Source organism: Meles meles, chromosome 2, assembly GCF_922984935.1.
Source record: "Meles meles chromosome 2, mMelMel3.1 paternal haplotype, whole genome shotgun sequence".
NCBI lineage: Eukaryota > Metazoa > Chordata > Mammalia > Carnivora > Mustelidae > Meles > Meles meles.
The window spans coordinates 38,277,311-38,298,667 of NC_060067.1; the positions used below are offsets into that span (position 1 = coordinate 38,277,311).

Here is a 21,357-nt window from a genome sequence, read left to right on the forward strand (position 1 = left end):
CTTGACAAAGCCCATACCCCTGCCATTCAAGATTTCAGATCACCTTACTTTGTTCTGCTTTTTATTTTGTTCTTAGCATTTATAGCTTTCTAACATGACACACAATCATTTATTATATCTGTTATTTATTGGTTGTACGCTCCTGCTGAGATTTAAGAGAGTAGAGGTTTGGTTTTTTTTAAGCCTACGTGAAGTCAATTTATTAATAGAAAACATATATTTGAGGAGTCCTGTTCACAGAAGGTGACCACAGTGACTCCCCCTAACCCCTACTTCCTGCAGGTGTTATTGGAGGGCATGAAGATGACATCCTCAATTCTCCTTTATCTTCATACTTGAGCAGGCAAGGGCTCTGAGGGCTGACTGGCACCCAGGCTCAGGGGGTCTTGGTTCTCTTTCCTCCTGTGGCCTGGAGTTTGATGTGGAGGGCAGTGGTGCCTGGCTCCTTGAATCTCTGGTCCATATTTTGGGTGGCCAGCATGGCAGCATATGGAGAAGATTCACCTGACCAGCCTTCACCTTCATCCTACCAGTTACACGGGCAGATGATTTCCTTGCTGGAAAGATCTGTGCCAGAGACAAAAGTGTCATTGAAAATACAAAGGTGTGACAGACACAAAATACTTTTTCTCCTATGGCCACTTGAGGTCCAAGGCTGATGACCAGTTCTTTCTCTTTTCTCTTTTCTTTCCCCTCGCACAGTGCTATTTCTGTATTCTGTACATCTTCTCCAGACTCCATCACCAGAAAAAGAGAGAGTAGAGGGTTTTGACAGTTTTGTTCCCTAACATACCAAAGCACAATGGATTGAATTACTAGCTGAATCAAATGAACTTATCTCATATAATGAACTTTCAGGGTTATAATCTATGCACATATATTTTTAATACCATTGGAGATGCCTCAAAATATCCTTCAAATAACATGTGTATTCAATATGGGTTAAATGCTCATCACTGTCATTGTTCACAATTCACTCAGTGCTAGATTCTAAATAAAAAAATAAAAAAAAACTTCTATATGCCATTACATTTACAAGAATATATCAAATATTTAGTAGATTCAAAACTCTGCTGTGAAAAATACAATAATATAAAAACATGGTCTCTAGAGATTTACTATTCAGGAGGGAAAAAAAAACCCCATAATTTTCATATTTATCTGACTGCTGAATTTTTTCCCAGCTATAATCCTCCTCTGTAAAACCAAATAAAATAGTATCTTTTCAGGAGTTCAGACAAAAAAAATTATTCTCCCTATCTTTTCTAAGGCTCTTTAGAATTGTCACAAATGAAATGTCTGGTTACCTAGTTAACTCTTCCCTGGAATCTAATGAGATTACAAATTCATTTAAATTTGGCTTTTAAATTTGGCTTTTAAAAGAGTTCCCTGGAGGCCAGGCTAGCAAGCTGAGCTCAAGTAATAGACTTTCAGCATCACAATCTAGGTATACACTTTTTTCTTAATGCCACAGGGACCTTAAAATGGCTTAAAGTAGATGAAATATTGTCATTATGTTCTTATGTGATGTTCTGTAGTGCTGGGATATTTTTAAAATGTTTGAATGATATTTTAAACAAAGTAATAAAATACACAATCTGTCCCTCGTTGGTACAACTGAAACTATATCTATGGAAACGGAACTCAGTGACCATGAATGTTAATCCATCTGCAATTTGACAAAGAAGCACGAAATGAAAATATCAATTCAAACTACTTTTTTTGTTGTTGTTGGTTTTTTTTTTTGCAAACGCAATCTCCTTTTTAAGCTAGTGGGTGACTTGATGTATTTGATATACAAGAATAATGTTTTCTCCCTAACGTGTGGATATTGATGTCCTATCCTTTTCAATCTTTTAAAGTCTAGGGGTTTAGCTTTACTCTAACTCAGTAGACAGCTAAGAATGATATAATTCTGGCCCTTGGTTGAGGACTTATGTAATATCCCAGTGCTCACACTTATATTGTGAAGTTTGATTTGAACAACAGGATACTGGCCCCATTACCCAAATACCTGCTCATTACTACCTATCACTCTAAGTGACTAACTTTATTTTGTCATGCTATTTCAAGTTCCTTGATTAAAATATCCATTTATTCCTAACGCTGCTTTTAGAAGGAACTTCTCTGGCAGTAATTTCTGATATTACTGGCTGATAGCTAGGAAAAGAAGAGGGCAGATACCTAGGAAAAGGAGAGTTTTAATTGAGAAGAGAATAGAAAGAAGACAAGTCCTTGTAATAAAATGGTGTAAGGTACTAGTGACCTATGTATGCCCTTGCTTAAGTCCATGCTTGTGCCTATGCCCATGTGTTTTCATATGCCTGTTACTATGCCTGTGCTTATGCCTACACCCATGCCTACACACATGCCAATGTCTATGTCTGTGCCTATACGCATGCCCATGTCCATGCGTAAACCTGTGCCTATGCCCATTCCTATGCCTATACCATGCCTGTGTCTATATCCATGCCTATACTCATGCCTATACCTATACCCATGCCTATGCCCTTGTCTGTGCCCATACTCATGCCTATACCCAAGTCTATGCCCATGCCTATGCCCCATTCCCATGCCTATGGTTATGCCTATACCCATGCCTATGACTATGTCTATGCCTATACCTATGCCTGTGTCTATGCCTATACTCATGCCATGCTTATGCTTAGACCTATATGCATACTTATGCCTATGCCTACAGCCTGTATCTATTTCTGTCCTATCTCCTTGCCCATACCTATACCCAGGCCTATGCCCATACTTATACCTGTATCTGTACTTATACCTGCTTCTGTGTCTTCATCTGTATCTATATTTGAATGAAAGCCAACTAAAAAAGATAAACTTTTTTATGGGCCACATTTTTTTCCATTCAAGATAAAAATAGTTCTACTGTGTTCCACAGGGAAAAATAAATATTTTACAAATTAGACATCATTTCATAGAATATAATGATTTATTCTATTGAATAGAAGAATGCCAATGAGAAACTTGATATTGTTTTCTTTTTTTTTTTTTTTTTTTACCCTTTTTATTTATTTATTTATTTTTTCAGCGTAACAGTATTCATTCTTTTTGCACAACACCCAGTGCTCCATGCAAAACGTGCCCTCCCCATCACCCACCACCTGTTCCCCCAACCTCCCACCCCTGACCCTTCAAAACCCTCAGGTTGTTTTTCAGAGTCCATAGTCTCTTATGGTTCGCCTCCCCTCCCCAATGTCCATTGATATTGTTTTCTAATCATCAATATGTTAACATCTTTTGGGCACATTTGAGAAGTTGCAATCTTGATTAGCTGTCTTATCTTTCAATCTGAATGCAATTTAGAGAAGGCTAGGCATGTGGGATCAGTGGACACTGTACATGAGATTGAACTGGGGAGCTGCAGAACACCATGGACACTCCCAGAGTGGAGGGGAAGAGGCTTCAGAAGCTGGAGATGGACAAAGAGAGGATTTCAAAGACAGTCCTCAGCTATTTTATAATTTTTCCAGAGTCCAACACATCATCCCTATTCCTTTTGTTTTTACTATGTAATCTTGATCTTGAACTTCTTCCCTTATAAAATTGCTTAATATAGAGTTTACAATGTATATACACAAAATGGAAAACTTTCTAAGAAGCAAAATGCATTTTCTTCACCTTTAAAAATATGATTGCAAAGTTTACCACTCATCTTTTATCTTAACAAACATATTTAGAAATTCATGTTACTCTTCTTATTTTTTGCCCCAAACAGCTGGAAAATGGAATATCCTACCTTAGCAGAGTTCAGTGCTACATCCTGGAGAAAGTTAGAAAGCAGGTAAAAACGTAGTTATTTGGGGTGGCTTGCTGTTGTGTCTATGAACTAATGTTTTTAGTGAAATGAGTTTCTGTAATTTTGGCTAATTTGTAATGATAACTATTTCTATTGACAGGTGGTTTAAAACTGTTTGTGAATGATCAATCATCACCATTGTGGTTTAATAGAATATTCCATAATCAATATTTGAACAATCATAGTACTCAAGTTACTAGTAAAAAAATGCATGATATATGCTGTTACTGACTTATGTTGGGTTTATGGTATTTTGTAGAATGCAAATAATTATAGGTAAAAAATGTGGTGCATAAAATACTTATTTTTTTAAATTGGTCCTCATGTCAATCTCTATCTCTACCTCTAAATATCTATAGTAGTATATATCTGTATCTATGTCTATGTTGATATATGCTCCTATCTATCTTTGTTGGTATAGATGATAATACAGATGCAGATAGGTACAGACATAAGTCTTAGGTAAAGGTACAGGTATTGGTATAAATCATTATCCTAGTCCATTCAGGTTGCTACAACAAAGTACCATAGATTGGGTGGCTTATAAACAACAGAAATTTATCTTTCAGAGTTCTGGAGACTTTAAGTCCATCATCAGGATGCCAACGGTTGGGTTCTGGTGAGACCGCTCTTTTGACTTGCAGACTGCCAACTGCTCATTGTACACTCATATGTCAGAAAGAGGGTGAGAGAGTGTTTTGGAGCCCCCTTTATGAAGGCAGTAATCACATTCCTAAAGGCTGTGCACTCATGAAATAATTACCTACCCAAGGCCCTACCTTTTAAAACCATCACAATGGGGCTAAGATTTCAACATATAAATTTTGAGGAGACATTAACATTCAGTTCATGGCCATTACCATTGTCCTAAACCATTCTACATGCAAATCACAGTAATTGAGACTGCTTTCCTCATGGTATGCGTAGAGTGTAGTAACAGTTAAAAATATTTATCAGTCACTTTTGTCTCCTCTAACCTGTACAACTACAGTTGTGAGGTCTTATAATTTGAAGTCTGAACCTTCCAAAATCTGCAGTTCATTTTTTCCAAAGCTGGCAGTGTTCATTCACTCATTCATCAAACATATAACAAAGTCTTGCTCCTTTTTTTTTTATAAATTTATTTATTTATTTTTTCAGCGTAACAGTATTCATTGTTTTTGCACAACACCTAGTGCTCCATGCAACACGTGTCCTCCCTACTACCCACCACCTGGTTCCCCCAACCTCCCACCCCCGCCCCTTCAAAACCCCCAGGTTGTTTCTCAGAGTCCATAGTCTCTCATGGTTCGCCTCCCCTTCCAATTTCCCCCAACTTCCTTCTCCTCGCCATCTCCCAATGTCCTCCATGTCATTTGTTATGCTCCACAAATAAGTGAAACCATATCATAAATGACTCTCTTTGCTTAACTTATTTCACTCAGCAGAATCACCTCCAGTCCCATCCATGTTGCTACAAAAGTTGGGTATTCATCCTTTCCTTTTTTTTTTTATCCCCAGGGGTACAGGTCTGTGAATCACCAGGTTTACACACTTCACAGCACTCATGATAGCACATACCCTCCCCAATGTCCATAACTCCCTCCCCCTCTCCCAACCCCACCTCCCCCCAGCAACCCCCAGTTTGTTTTGTGAGATTAAGAGTCATTTATGGTTTGTCTCCCTCCCAATCCCATCTTGTTTCATTTATTCTTCTCCTATCCCCCTAACCCCCCATGTTGCATCTCCACTTCTTCATATCAGGGAGATCATATGATAGTTGTCTTTCTCCGATTGACTTATTTCACTAAGCATGATACCCTCTAGTTCCATCCACGTCGTGGCAAATGGCAAGATTTCATTTCTTTTGATGGCTGCATAGTATTCCATTGTGTATATATACCACTTCTTCTTTATCCACTCATCTGTTGATGGACATCTAGGTTCTTTCCATAGTTTGGCTATTGTAGACATTGCTGCTATAAACATTCGGGTACACGTGCCCCTTCGGATCACTATGTTTGTATCTTTAGGGTAAATACCCAGTAGTGCAATTGCTGGGTCATAGGGTAGTTCTATTTTCAACATTTTGAGGAACCTCCATGCTGTTTTTCAGAGTGGTTGCACCAGCTTGCATTCCCACCAACAGTGGAAGAGGGTTCCCCTTTCTCCGCATCCTCGCCAGCATCTTTCATTTCCTGACTTGTTAATTTTAGCCATTCTGACTGGTGTGAGGTGATATCTCATTGTGGTTTTGATTTGTATTTCCCTGATGCCGAGTGACGTGGAGCACTTTTTCATGTGTCTGTTGGCCATCTGGATATCTTCTTTGCAGAAATGTCTGTTCATGTCCTCTGCCCATTTCTTGATTGGATTGTTTGTTCTTTGGGTGTTGAGTTTGCTAAGTTCCTTATAGATTTTGGATACTAGCCCTTTATCTGATATGTCGTTTGCAAATATCTTCTCCCATTCTGTCAGTTGTCTTTTGGTTTTGTTAACTGTTTCCTTTGCTGTGCAAAAGCTTTTGATCTTGATGAAATCCCAATAGTTCATTTTTGCCCTTGCTTCCCTTGCCTTTGTTGTTGTTCCTAGGAAGATGTTGCTGCGGCTGAGGTCGAAGAGGTTGCTCCCTGCGTTCTCCTCAAGGATTTTGATGGATTCCTTTCTCACATTGAGGTCCTTCATCCATTTGGAGTCTATGTTCGTGTGTGGTGTAAGGAAGTGGTCCAATTTCATTTTTCTGCATGTGGCTGTCCAATTTTTCCAGCACCATTTATTGAAGAGGCTGTCTTTTTTCCATTGGACATTCTTTCCTGCTTTGTCGAAGATTAGTTGACCATAGAGTTGAGGGTCGATTTCTGGGCTCTCTATTCTGTTCCACTGATGTATGTGTCTGTTTTTGTGCCAGTACCATGTTGTCTTGATGATGACAGCTTTGTAATAGAGCTTGAAGTCCGGAATTGTGATGCCAACAACTTTGGCTTTCTTTTTCAATATTCCTTTGGCTATTCGAGGTCTTTTCTGGTTCCATATAAATTTGAGGATTATTTGTTCCATTTCTTTGAAAAAAAATGGATGGTATTTTGATAGGGATTGCATTAAATGTGTAGATTGCTTTAAGTAGCTTAGACATTTTCACAATATTTATTCTTCCAATCCAGGAGCATGGAACATTTTTTTGTGTCTTCCTCAATTTCTTTCATGAGTACTTTATAATTTTCTGCATATAGATTCTTAGCCTCTTTGGTTAGGTTTATTCCTAGGTATCTTATAGTTTTGGGTGCAATTTTAAATGGGATTGACTCCTTAATTTCTCTTTCTTCTGTCTTGTTGTTGGTGTACAGAAATGCAACTGATTTCTGTGCATTGATTTTATATCCTGACACTTTACTGAATTCCTGTACAAGTTCTAGCAGTTTTGGAGTGGAGTCTTTTGGGTTTTCTTCATGTAGTATCATATCATCTGCAAAGAGTGATAGTTTGACTTCTTCTTTGCCTATTTGGATTCCTTTAATTTCTTTTTGTTGTCTGATTGCTGAGGCTAGGACTTCTAGTACTATGTTGAATAGCAGTGGTGATAATGGACATCCCTGCCGTGTTCCTGACCTTAACGGAAAAGCTTTCAGTTTTTCTCCATTGAGAATGATATTTGTGGTTGGTTTTTCATAGATGGCTTTGATAATATTGAGGTATGTGCCCTCTATCCCTACACTTCGAAGAGTTTTGATCAGGAAGGGATGCTGTACTTTGTCAAATGCTTTTTCAGCATCTACTGAGAGTATCATATGCGAACTCTTGCTCTTTATCAGACATTGTACCTGCTGCTGGAAATACAGAAAACAGGGCTCAGTCCTGTTTATTTGTTGTCTGGTAGAAGAAATGCAAATGTAGTGGGAAATATGAAATTAACACAATATGATACAAATGAGGTGCCATAGTGGGAAAATAAGGGGTGTGAACCTAGTCCTGACTTCTACAAATAGACTTAGCTTTACCAAACAGGAGGGGCTGGAATTTCTTTTTGTGGCATAAGCTTGGTGTGCTAGGAAAAAACTTCCTACTTGGGATTCAAGATTTACCTTTCCTCTGCCTGAGGAAGAAGGGGATGAAAACACAGTGAGGCTGCAGAGCTCATTCTTTTGAATTTGTTTAATAAGTCATTCATTTGCTCAGTCTAAAGCTGAGCTCTTAAGTCCAGCTTCCTTGTTCCTGAGTTACCCTCTCCCCAGGTACTGGACTCTGCTCCACAAACCAATCACGATCTGGAAATATGAAGGACCACAGGCTTCAACAGGGAAGGGAAGAAATTTGTTTCCCTTCTGAATTTGTAGGACTAGCACTGAAGGCACTCACATATCATAAACCAGAGAGACTTCTAATACAATGCAATCTCCAGAATAGTTCTGAATGGTACCACTTCCTGGAAGCCCTTTGGTCATTTCTCATGCCAGAATGGGTGGTGACCCCATGTTGAGTTAACTCAAGTTAGCTATGCCCCTTGACCATGATGCAATAGTCTATAAAACAGGAATCCTAATGTCGACCTCCCAGGGACACATGGGAAGAGTGTAATGTGTCTGTCATTTCATAAGCATGGTGTTAACTGCCATCCCCTCACCCAAACCATCAACTCCTTAACTATTTCTCTGCTTGTTAGCATTAAGAGTAATGTTTAGGGTAAGAAAAAGAATGTTGAAACATACAGTATTGATTTACTTATGGGGCTCCTTTGGTAAAAAGTCAAGAAGGGGGAATATGTTCAAAATTTCTGTTAACAACTGTCTTTGTATTTATTTATAAAATAATTGATACATTTTAATACTGATAATCAAGTCAGCTCACACTGACAGAAGTGAGTTAGAACTATCCTGTAGCCCAAATTTCCACCATGTTAAAATATCATTTGTGTTTTTGATACCTTATATTTGCAAGTTTTGCAGTCAAACAACTTTCTTTCCATAGCCCTAACCCATAGTTCAAATGCATTATCAAGTCAGTAAAATATTCCTAGGTTAGTTTTTGTAAAGGCATTCATTTTTTACTGTTTGTGAGAAATTATCACAGTATAACCTATTTTTTAAATGAGTGTGGTTGGCAATTACGGAGTAAATCGAGAATGTAGCTTTCTTCAATTTAGAACATGTGTGAATTAGCATATTTTTACTTGTATTTCTTTATTTAGCCACCCTCTATTAGCCTGTTCCTTATCTAAGCTCCATCTTTACCCAAAACCCAAAAGATTTATATTCTTAGTCTATTTATTTTAATTTTTTTTTCCTGGGCTACCTAGGAGTTATAACCCTTTTTGATACTCTGCTTCTATTGAAATTTTCTTTCTCTGTCCTCTGCTTCACCAAAGTATCTTGGGTTGCTTTTTTTTATTGTGATTGTTGGGTCTTGGAGCCATTTCTCTTTTTATTTCCCCATTAACAACAAACCTTGAATGGTGAAGCTCTGGTTATTCAAGATCCAATGTAGTTGAAGCAGATATGAGTACAGAAATTTGTGCTAGACTACATGTGTTCATACTCTAACTCTAGCTCTTACTAGTTATGAGATTTGGGCAAAGTTACTTAAACTTTCCAGTCTTTAGTTTTCTAGGTTGTAAAACATCAATAATATAGTATCTACCATATGTAGTTGTTGTGAAGACTAAATGAATCCATATATTTACAATGCCATATAGGTGTTATGCAAATGTTAGGTATTATTATTTGTTTTTGAAACTCATCATGGCCACTGTTCTTTTTTTTTTTTTAAGATTTTATTTTTTTATTTGACAGGGAGAGATCACAAGTAGCAGAGAGGCAGGCAGAAAGAGAGAGAGAGAGGGAAGCAGGCTCCCTGCTGAGCAGAGAGCCCAATGTGGGACTTGTTCCCAGGACCCTGAGATAATGACCTGAACTGAAGGCAGCGGCTTAACCCACTGAGCCACCCAGGTGCCCCCATGGCCACTGTTCTAAAATAAGATCTTAATAATTTACATCTGCAAAGGCTGAATATCAAATTCAAATTTTGATTCACATCCTGTTATCCATACCATGTTAATTGACCACCCCTAGCAGGAGCCAATCAATAGTTTCTTTTGTCAGGTACTCTTGGAGGCATCATCCTGAGCCTTTGTCAGAATTGCCATTTCAAACATTTTGTTCTTTTTCCCTCATGAATACATTTATACTTATTAGGTATCTCATCTCAAACTTTAATAGAGTATAATTATATTTAAGTAGATGAACCTAAGTGTGAAGTAACTGCCAGCAGAGTTACTTCTTCGCTACCTCTTAGTAGCCTATAACTACCTTTCATGATTTGATCTTTAACATTTTAGGACATATAAAACTTTAGTATCAGGCTTTTCTGAGGATAATCAAAATAGAGAAAACATGGTTAGTAGCTAAATTTTATACAAAAACAAATATATATATATGTATATATACACACACAAATAAAATTTGTATATATATATGTATATATGTACATATATATACAAAGAAAAATTTTGATTTATACAAAACAAATAATATATATATTTGTTTTGTGTGTATATATATAGACACACATACATATATATGTGTGTGTGTATATATATATATATATATATATATATATATAGACACACAATGCAATTTTTCCTTTAATGGAAAAGGTATCAAGTAATTGAGAAGTCATAGGATTTAATAGAGTATTCCAAGGCTTAATAATGAAATATATTTCCTGCTATATTCCTTTCTATAAACTTATACCACTGTTTCTAGATTTATCAATTTTAGAGTTTCTTGACTTCCCGCCAGAAACACAATTATTCAGTACCATTTATTTGTTTCTATTTATTTCTTTAAAGCAGTAATTAGATTGGAAACCACACACACACACACACACACACACACACACACACACACACACATGCCTTACTACAGGCATACATTAGAGAGATTGCTGGCTCCCCCAAATAAACTGAATGTTATGATAAAGTGGGTCATGAAATTTTTGGCTTCCTACTACATTTAAAAGTTATCTTTAGAGGGACCTGAGAGGCTCAGTTGCTTGTATCTGACTCTTGGTTTTGACTCAGGTCATGATCCCATGGGTGTGAAATAAAGCTCCACATCATGCTCCCCAATCAGTGGGGAGTCTGCTTGAGATTCTTTCTCTCCCTCATCCTCTGCCACTTCCCCCATGTGCATACTCTCTGCCTCTCTCTTAAAAGTAAATAATCTTTTTAAAAAAGTTATCTTAACACTGTACTGCAGTCTATTAAGTGAGCAATGGTATTATGTCTAAAAAAACAATGTACATATCTTAATTTTAAAAATGCCTTGTTACTAAAAGATGGTAAACATCATCTGAGCTTTCAGTGAGTTGTAATCTTTTTGCTGGTGGAGGACTAGCTTCAGTGTTGATGGTTGCTGACTGATCAAAGCGGTGGTTGCTGAAAGTTGGGGTGACTGTGGCAATTTCTTAAAATAAGACATCAATGAAGTTTGCTGCATCAATTGACTCTTCTTTTCACAAACAATTTCTCTGTAGCATGCAATGCTCTTTGATAGAATTTTACCCACAGTAGAACCTCTTTCAAAATTGGAATCAGTCTTCTCAAACGCTGCTGCTGGTCCATCAACTAAGTTTATGTCATATTTTGAAACTTTTTTTGTCATTTCAGCAATCTTCACAGCATCTTCACAAAGATTAAATTGCATTTCAAGAAACCACATTGTTTGCCATAAGATGCAACTCCTTATGCATTACACTTTTATTATGAGATTGTAACAATTCAGTCTCATCTTCAGGATCTACTTCTCTTTCTAGTTCTCTTGCTAATTCTACTCCATTGACAGTTATTTCCTCTACTTAAGTCTTGAACCCCTGAGAGTCATCCATGAGCATTGGAATCCACTTCTTCCAATCTCTTGTTAATGTTGATATTTTGACTCTTCCCATGAATCACAAATGTTCTTAAATGGCATCTAGAATGGTGAATCCTTTTCAGAAGGTTTTCAGTTTACTTTGCCCAGATCCATCAGAGGAATAACTAGTTATGGCAGCTATAGCCTTACAAAAGGTATATCTTTTTTAAAAAATTAACATATAATGTCTTCTTTGCTTCAGGGGTATAGGCCTGTGAATCATCAGTGTTACACAATTCACAGCGCTCACCATAACACATACCCTCCCCAATGTCCATAACCCGGCCATCCTAACCCTCCTTCCCTCAACCCCCAGCAACCCTCAGTTTGTTTCCTGAAATTAAGACTCTCTTATGCTTTGTCTCCCTCTCTGGTCCCATCTAGTTTCATTTTTTCCCTTCCTTCCCCCATAACTGCCTGCCCTGCCTCTCAAATTCCTCCTATCAGTGAGATCATATGATCATTGTCTTTCTCTGACTGACTAATTTTTCTTAGCATAATACCCTCTAGTTCCATCCACATCATTGCAAATGGCAAGATTTCATTTTTGATGGTTGCATAGAATTTATATATATATATATATATATACACACACACACATGGTATATAAATATATATATTTGTATATACTTATATATAATTAATATAAATATATAATATATATAAGTATATATATATAAAATACATTGTGTGTGTATATATATATACACACACACACATATATATATATACACACATACATATATATCACATCTTCTTTATCCATTCTTCTGTTGATGGACATCTAGCCTCTTTCCATAGTTTGGCTATTGTGGATATTGCTGCTATAAACATTTGGGTGCACTTGTCCCTTGGGTCACTACATTTGAATCTTTAGGGTAAATACCCGGTAGTGTGATTGCTGGGTCATAAGGTAGCTCTATTTTCAATTTTTTTGAGGAACCTACACACTGTTTTCCAGAGTGGCTGCACCAGCTTGCATTTCTACTAACAATATAGGAGGGTTCCCCTTTCTCCACATCCTCGCCAATGCCTGTCATTTCCTGACTGGTTAATTACAGCCATTCTGACTGGTGTGAGGTAGTCTCTCACTGTTTTTGATTTGTATTTCCCTGATGCCAAGTGATGTTGAGCATTTTCTTATGTGTCAACATTTGGGTGTCTTCTTTGCAGAAACGTCTGTTCATGTCTTCTGCCCATTTCTTGATTAGATTATTGTTCTTTGGGTATTGAGTTTGATAAGCTCTTTATAGATTTTGGATGCTAGCACTTTATCTGATATGTCTTCTGGCTATTTGGGGTCTTTTCTGGTTTCATATAAGTTTTAGGATTATTTGTTCCATTTCTTTGAAAAAAATTGATAGTATTTTGATAGGGATTACATTAAATGTGTAGATTGCTTTAGGTAGCATAGACATTTTCACAATATTTGTTCTTCCAGTCCATGAGCATGGAACGTTTTTCTGTTTCTTTGTGTCTTCCTCAATTTCTTTCATGAGTACTTTATAGTTTTTGAGTACAGCTTCTTTGCCTCTTTAGTTATGTTTATTCCTAGGTATCATATGATTTTGGGTGGATTATAAATGCCAATGACTCCTTAATTAATCTTTCTTCTGCCTTGCTGTTGGTGTATAGAAATGCAACTGATTTCTGTACATTGATTTTATATCCTGACACTTTACTGAATTCCTGTATGAGTTAAAGCAGTTTTGGAGTGGAGTCTTTTGGGTTTTCCACATAAACTGTAATAACATCAGCAAAGAGCGAGAGTCGACTTCTTCTTTGCCTATTTGGATTCCTTTAATTTCTTTTTGTTGTCTGATTGCTGAGGCTAGGACTTCTAGTACCATTTTGAATAGCAGTGGTGGTAGGGGACAGCCCTGCCATGTTCTTGACCTTAGGGGGAAAGCTCTCAGTTTTTCCCCATTGAAAATGATATTCGCTATGGGTTTTTCATAGATAGTTTTTATGATATTGAGATATGTACCCTGTATCCTTACACTGTGAAGAGTTTTGCTCAAGAATGGATGCTGTACTTTGTCAAATGCTTTTTCAGCATCTATTGAGAGTATCATATGGTTCTTGTTCTTTCTTTTATTAATGTATTGTATCACATTGATTGATTTGCAGATGTTGAACCAACCTTGCAGCCCAGGAATAAATCCCACTTGGTTGTGGCGAATAATCATTTTAATGTATTGTTGGATCCTATTAGCTAGTATTTTGGTGAGAATTATTGCATCCGTGGTCATCAAGGATATTGATCTGTGATTCTCCATTTTGATGGGGTCTTTGGTTTGGGGATGAAGGTAATGCTGGCACCATAAAATGAGTTTGGAAGTTTTCCTTCCATTTCTGTTTTTTTTTGGAACAATTTCAGGAGAATAAGTATTAATTCTTCTTTAAATGTTTGGGAGAATTCGCCTGGGAAACCATCTGGCCCTAGGCTCTTGTTCGTTGGGAGATTTTTGATGACTGCTTAAATCTCCTTACTGGTTATGTGTCTGTTCAGGTTTTCTATTTCTTCCTGGTTCAGTTTTGGTAGTTTATACGTCTCTAGGAATGCATCCATTTCTTCCAGATTGTCAAATTTTCTGGAGTATAGTTGCTCATAATATGTTCTTATAATTGTATTTCTTTGGTGTTGGTTGTGATCTGTCCTCTTTCATTCATGATTTTATTTATTTGGGTTCTTTCTCTTTTCTTTTTGATAAGTCTGGGCAGGGGTTTATCAATCTTATTAATTCTTTCAAAGAATCTGCTCCTAGTTTTGTTAATCTGTTCTAGTGTTCTTTTGGTTTCTATTTGGTTGATTTCTGCCCTGATCTTTATTATTTCTCTGCTCCTGCTGGGTTTAGGCTTTCTATGCGGTTCTTTCTCCAGCTCCTTTAGGTATAGGATTATGTTGTGTACTTTAGACCTTTCTTATTTCTTGAGAAAGGCTTGTATTGCTATATACTTTCCTCTCAGGACCACCTTTTCTATGTCCCAAAGATTTTGAACAGTTGTGTTTTCATTTTCATTTGTTTCCATGAATTTTTTAAAATTCTTCTTTAATTTCCTGGTTGACCCATTCATTCTTTAGTAGGATGCTCTTTAGCCTCCATGTGTTTGAGTTCTTTCCAACTTTCTTCTTGTGGTTGAGTTCTAGTTTCAAAGCATTGTGGTCTGAAAATATGCAGGGAATGATCCCAGTCTTTTGGTACCAGTTGAGACCTGATTTGTGACCCAGGATGTAATCTATTCTGGAGAATTTCCATGTGCAGTAGAGAAGAATGTGCATTCTGTTGCTTTGGGATGGAATGTTCTCAATATATCTGTGATGTCCATCTGGTCCAGTGTGTTATTTAAATCCTTTATTTCCTTGTTGATCTTTTGCTTAGATGATCTGTCCATTTCAGTGAGGGGGGTGTTAAAGTCCCCTACTATTGTTGTATTATTGTTGATGTGTTTCTTTGGTTTTGTTAGTAATTGGTTTATATAATTGGCTGCTCCCATGTTAAGGGTATAGATATTTAAAATTGTTAAACCTTCATGTTGGACAGACCCTTTAACTATGATTTAGTGTCCTTCCTTAGCTCTTATTATAGTCTTTGGTTAAAATCTAATTTATCTGATATAAGGATTGCCACCCAAGCTTTCTTTCTTTTTTTTTTTTCAGATTTTACTTATTTATTTATGTGACACAGAGAGTGAGAGAGAGAGAGAGAGAGAGATCACAAGTAGGCAGAGAGGCATGCAGAGGGGGAAGCAGGCCCCTTGCTGAGCAGAGAGCCCAATGCAGGGCTCAATCCCAGGACCCTGAGATCATGACCTGAGCTGAAGGCAGAGTCTTAACCCACTGAGCAACCAGGTGCCCCTGGAGCTTTCTTTTGATGTCTAGTAACATGGTAAATGGTTTTCCACCCCTTCACTTTAAATCTGGAGGTGTCTTTGGGTCTCAAATGAGTTTCTTGCACACAACATATCAATGGGTTTGTTTTGTTTTGTTTTGTTTTGTTTATCCATTCTGATACCTTGTGCCTTTTGACTGGAACATTTTGCCCACTTACATTCAGGATAACTATTGAACGATATGAATTCAGTGCCTTTATATTGCCAATAAGGTGACAGTTACTGTATATTGTCTCTGTGCCTTTCTGGTCTGTTACCTTTAGACTCTCTTTTCGCTTAGAGGACCCCTTTCAATATTTCCTGTGGGGCTGGTTTGGTGTTTGCAAATCCTTTTAGCTTTTGTTTTTCCTGGAAGCTTTTTATCTCTCCTTCTATTTTCAATGACAGCCTAGCTGGATGTAGTTTTGTTGGCTGCATATTTTTCTCATTTAGTGCTCTGAATATATCATGCCAGTCCTTTCTAGCTCACCAGGTCTCTGTGGATAGGTCTGCTGAATTTTATATTTCTACCATTGTATGTTACAGACCTCTTGTCCTGAGCTGCTTTCAGGTTTTTCTCTTTGTCCCTGAGGCTTGTAAATTTTACTATTAGATGACAGTGTGTTGACCTATTTTTATTGATTTTGAGGGAGGTTCTTTGTGCCTCCTGTATTTTGATTCTTGTTTCCTTCACCAAATTAGGGAAATTCTCTGCTATAATTTTTTCCAGTATACCTTCTGCCCCTCTCTCTCTTTCTTCTTCTTCCGAGATCCTAATTATACTAATATTGTTTCATCTTATGATATCACTTATCTCTTGAATTCTCCCCTTGTGATCCAGTAGTTGTTTATCTCTCTTTTTCTTGGCTTCTTTATTCTCTATCATTTGGTCTTCTATATCACTAATTCTCTCTTCTGCTTCATTTATCCTAGCAGTAAGAGCCTCCATTTTTTATTGTACCTCATTAATAGCTTTTTTGATTATAGCTTGATTAGATTTTAGCTTGATTAGATTTTAGTTCTTTTATTTCTCCAGGAAGGGATTCTCTATTATCTTCCATGCTTTTTTTCCAAGTCCAGCTAGCACCTTAATAGTAGTCATTCTAAACTCTAGTCCTGACATCTAACTAATATCTGTATTGATTAGGTCCTTAGCTATTGCTATTGCCTCTTGTTCTTTTTTTTTTTTTTTGAGGTGAGTTTTTCTGCCTTGTCATTTTATCCAGATAAAATAGACGATGAGAGAACAAAATACTGAAAGGATGGCAACAACTCCAGAAAATTATACATTAACCAAATCAAAAGAGACCCAAAATCAGAGTGGAGAAGAACAGAGGGAAAAAAAATCATATATATATGCTTATATATTAAATATATAAAAATATATAAAATATATATTAAAATATATAATATATTAATATAATATTATATATTATATATGCATATCTAATATATAAAAATACATATTTTATATATATTTATATGTATTAGACTGGTGAATAGAACAGAGCCACACACTTGATTTTGGGTCTATTTTGGTCTGTTAGAAGAAATTGCCTCCCAAAATTTAAAGGAAAGAAAAACGTATATATATGTACAAAAATAAGGGTAAACATGATGAAGGGATGGAATATGAATGTAACGATGAAAATTAAAAAAGATTCTAAAAAAAGAATTGATAAGACAAGAAGTTGGGGGGTGCCTGGGTGGCTCAGTGGGTTAAGGCCTCTGCCTTCAACTCAGGTCATGATCTCAGGGTCCTGGGATCGAGCCCTGCATTGGGCTCTCTGCTCTGTGGGGAGCCTGCTTCCTCCTCTCTCTCTGCCTGCCTCTCTGCCTAGTTGTGATTTCTCTCTGTCAAATAAATAAAATATTAAAAAAAAAGGCAAGAAGTTGGTTGAAAAAAGAAAAAAAGGAGGAAATAATGTGATTAGGCTGGAGACTAGAACAAAGCCATACACTTGATTTAGGGTATATTTTGATGTTAGAAGAAACTGGATCCCAAAATTTTAAAGAAAGAAAAACCTATATACATATAAAAAGTAAGGTTAAATACAATGACTATAACAATGAAAATTTAAAAATATTTTTAAAAAAGGTATTGATAAGATAAAATAGTTTAAAAAGGTTAAAGTAGGAAAGAGGAAAAATTTAAAAAATAGAATAAGAAAAAATAACAAAATTTAACTTTGAAAGACTACAGAATCATGGGAAAAAGCCATGAATTCTATGTGCTGCATTCCCCTATCCTGGAGTTCTGCAGTTCACAATTATCAGTAAACTTGGTCTTGTCTGGATGTTCTTGCTAATCTGCTGGCAGAGGGCCCTCTTGCATGATTCTCTAATGTCTTTGCCCAACGCAAAATTGCACCGCCCTTGCCAGGAGCAAGCCTAAGAAATCTGTTTTGCTTTCAGTAGCTTTTGTTCCCTGAATGTTTTCTGTACATCTTTGGAGGAGAAGAATGAAGATAGGAGTCTCCCAATCTTTGCCCTGTGGAGCTGAGGGCTCGGGTACAAACTCCTCAGTGTGCCCTCAGAGAGAAGCAGTCAATTTCTCCTATCTCCCTGGTCTCCAGCTACACTCCAAGCTGACCCAGCCTGTAACCAAGCGTTTCTATCTCAGGCTTATGGCCCTGTTTGGGATCTCCAAACTCAGCAGATTCTGGCAGTGTGCTCCCATGTCACTTCTCCCAGAGGAGGAAGGAGGAGGTCTCTTTGGATCTGTCACTTGTGGGGTCCTTGCTTGAAGAGCAGTGGCCCAACTGTGCCTCAGATCAAGGTCTAAGGTAACCTGAACAGAAAGGCCATGCTCAGCTCCGTCTCTGAAGCTGGCTTCCCCAATCTGATACTTGGGAGCTCTGCTAAAGAACAGGCACCCCAGAGTCTTTTGTGACTCCATGGATCCTGAGACCCCACTGTCCCTGTGAAGGCTCCACCCCTGCTTAGCCACCAGAGTGACATTTCTCAGTGAAGCAGACTTCTGATTTTGTGTTCTGCTGCTCTACCACTTGCCAGGAGCTGGCCACTCCCCACTGCAGTCTCTCTTCTCGTATATGCCTTAGATTCACTTCTCTGCACGTCCTATCTTCCAGAAAATAGTTGCTTTTCTGCTCCTAGAATTGCTGCTCTTCTTCTCTTTGCTCTCCTATTGGGTTTGTAGATATTCAGAATGGTTTGATAACTATCTAGCTGAACTCCTGGGACCCAATAATATTAGGTTCCCCTACTCCTCTTCCATCTTGTTCCTTCCTCCACAAAAGGTATTTCTTTTTTTTTTTAAGATTTTATTTTTATTTATTTGACAGAGAGAGATCACAAGTAGGCAGAGAGGCAGGCAGAGAGAGAGGGGAGGAAGCAGGCTCCCTGTGGAGCAGAGAGCCCAATGCGGGGCTCGATCCCAGGACCCTGGGATCATGACCTGAGCCAAAGGCAGAGGCTTTAATCCACTGAGCCACCCAGGTGCCCCACAAAAGGTATTTCTTAATAAAACTTGTAAGTAGAAATGACTTCTTGGTCCATGCACTACAAAATTGATATTGTGTTAGTAGGTATGAAAACAACCTAAATATTACACATTAGAGCCCTTGGATGACCAGGTGAATTGTTTGTGAGCAGTCTCATACATACATACATACATACATACATATATATATATATATATACACACGTACATATATATGTGTGTGTGTGTGTGTATTTTTTTTTAACATTTTTAAAATTTATTTGAGAGAGAGAGAGAGAAAGTGCATGATTAGGGGGAGGGACAGAGGAAGAGGGAGAAGCAGACTCCCCATTGAGCAGGGAGCCCAATCTGGGTTCAGTCCCAAGATCCTGAGATCATGACCTGAGCCGAAGTCAGATGCTTAACTGACTGAGTCACCCAGGCACCCCAAGGAGTCATATTTTGAAGGGAATCTTTTTCTTTTCTTTCTTTCTTTCTTTCTTTCTTTCTTTCTTTCTTTCTTTCTTTCTCTCTTTATTTCTTTCTTTCTCTCTTTCTTTCTTTCTGAGCAGTAGGTCTCATCAGTAAACTAAATTCAGTAACCCATGTTGTAAACAAATGTGCTGTCATCCAGCCTTTGTTGTTCTTTTTATAAATCACAGTCAGAGTAGAATCACAGAGAAGTCAGATGTAGCCTACTTCTTCAGGGCCCTAGGATTTTCAGGATGGTAAATAAGTATTGGCTTTAACTTTAAGTCCCCAGCTGCATTAGCCCCTAACAAGAGAGTCAACCTATCCTTTGAAATTTTGAAGCCAGGCTTTGACTTCTCCTCTCCAGCTATGAAAATTCTAAATGGTGTCTTCTTCCAATAGAAAGCTGTTTTGTTTACCTTGCAAATATGTTGTTCAGTGCAGCCCTCTTCATTAATTACCTTAGTTAGATCTCTGGATAACATGCTGCAGCTTCTACACCAGCACCTGAGGCTTCTCATTGCACTTTTATATTGTGGTGACTGCTTTTCCCACTAAACCTCTTGAACCAGCCTCTGCTAGCTTTGAACTTCTGCATCTTCTTCTCCTTTCTTAGCCTTGATGGGATTGAAGAGTTTAGGCCTTGCTCTTGATTAGGCTTTGGTTTAATGAAATGTGGCTGATTTGATCTTCTGTCCAGACCACTCAAGCTTTCTCCATATCATCAGTGAGGCTGTTTCACTTTCTTATCATTCATGTGGTCACTGGAGTAGCACTTTCAGTTTCCTTTAAGAAATTTTCCTTTGCATTTACAGCCTGGCTGACTGCCACAAGAAGCCTAAACTTTAGACATGCCTTTCTTACTAAGCTTCATCATGTTAAGATTTTGATTTAAGGTAAGAGATATACCACTCTTCCTTTTACTTGACTACTTAGAGGCCATTGTAAGGTATTAACTTGCCTACTTTCACTATTGTTGTGTCTTTGGGAGCAGGAAGGCCCAAGGAGAGGGAGATACAGGGGACAGGCCGGTTGGTGGAGCAGTTAGAACACACACACACACACACACACCATTTATCAGTTAAGTTCACCATTCTCTATGGGCATGACTCATGGCACCTCCAAAATAATTATAATACTAACATCGAAGACCACAGATCAAGATCAACATAACAAATACAATAGTAGTGGAAAAGTTTGAAATATTGTGAGAATTACTAAAAGGAACAGACCCATGAAGTGGATCAATGCTGTTGGAAAAATGGCCCTGATAGACTTGCTTGATGCAGGGTTGCCATGAACTTTTACTTGTTAAAACAGTATCTGTGAAGTGCAATAAAGTGAACAATGAGTGAACCATCAATTATGTAGAAACAGATAAACTCTTTTAAAGAGTAATTGTGTTAAGGAAGCATATTTGATGTGCATGTACAGTGAAATCTCTTTTAGATCTTTTACTCTTTTTCCCCTCCCACATTTTTAGAATTTTTTTTTAAAGTTCAGTTAGCCACTGTATAGTACATAATTAGTTTCTGATGCAGTATTCTAGGATTTATTAATTAAGTGTAACGCCCAGTGCTCATCACAGCACCCATCACACTGTTCCCCCTCCTCTAGCCTCCTCTCCTCTGAAACACCCAGATTATTTCTTGGGGCCCGTAGTCTCTCATGGTTTACCTCCCTCTTTGATTTCTCCCCCCTTTGAATTTCCCTCTCTTCCCCTATGTCCTCCATGCTATTGCTTATGATACATATATAAGTGAAATAATATGATAATTGTCTTTCTGTGGTTGACTTACTTCACTTAACATAATCCCCTCCAGTTCTATCCATGTCAGTGCAAATGGTGGATATTCATTGTCTCT

At 37.6% G+C, this 21,357-nt stretch overlaps 1 pseudogene; it reads right to left on the reverse strand.

Moving 5' to 3' along the window:
* Positions 1-269: 269 nt before the first annotated feature.
* LOC123936818 lies at positions 270-11,457 on the reverse strand (annotated as a pseudogene).
* Positions 11,458-21,357: the final 9,900 nt, after the last annotated feature.